Source organism: Tupaia chinensis, unplaced genomic scaffold (assembly GCF_000334495.1).
Source record: "Tupaia chinensis unplaced genomic scaffold, TupChi_1.0 Scaffold144326_1, whole genome shotgun sequence".
Classification (NCBI taxonomy): Eukaryota; Metazoa; Chordata; class Mammalia; order Scandentia; family Tupaiidae; genus Tupaia; species Tupaia belangeri.
In genome coordinates, this window is record NW_006204184.1 from 160,399 (window position 1) to 160,599 (window position 201).

Here is a 201-nt window from a genome sequence, read left to right on the forward strand (position 1 = left end):
AGACCGTTGAGTTCTTTAGAAAAGACAACCAATAGAGATGGCTAGTGGCTGTGGCCCATGCAATCCCGATCGTGGCGGCACAAGTCCAGCCTCACGCCAGCCCCAATCCAAAACCAACAAGGATATTCCACAGGACAGGCAAGTGGCACCTGCTTGCTCCAGCTCTGGCATGCCTAGGAGGGAGTCATCCCTTGAACTGCT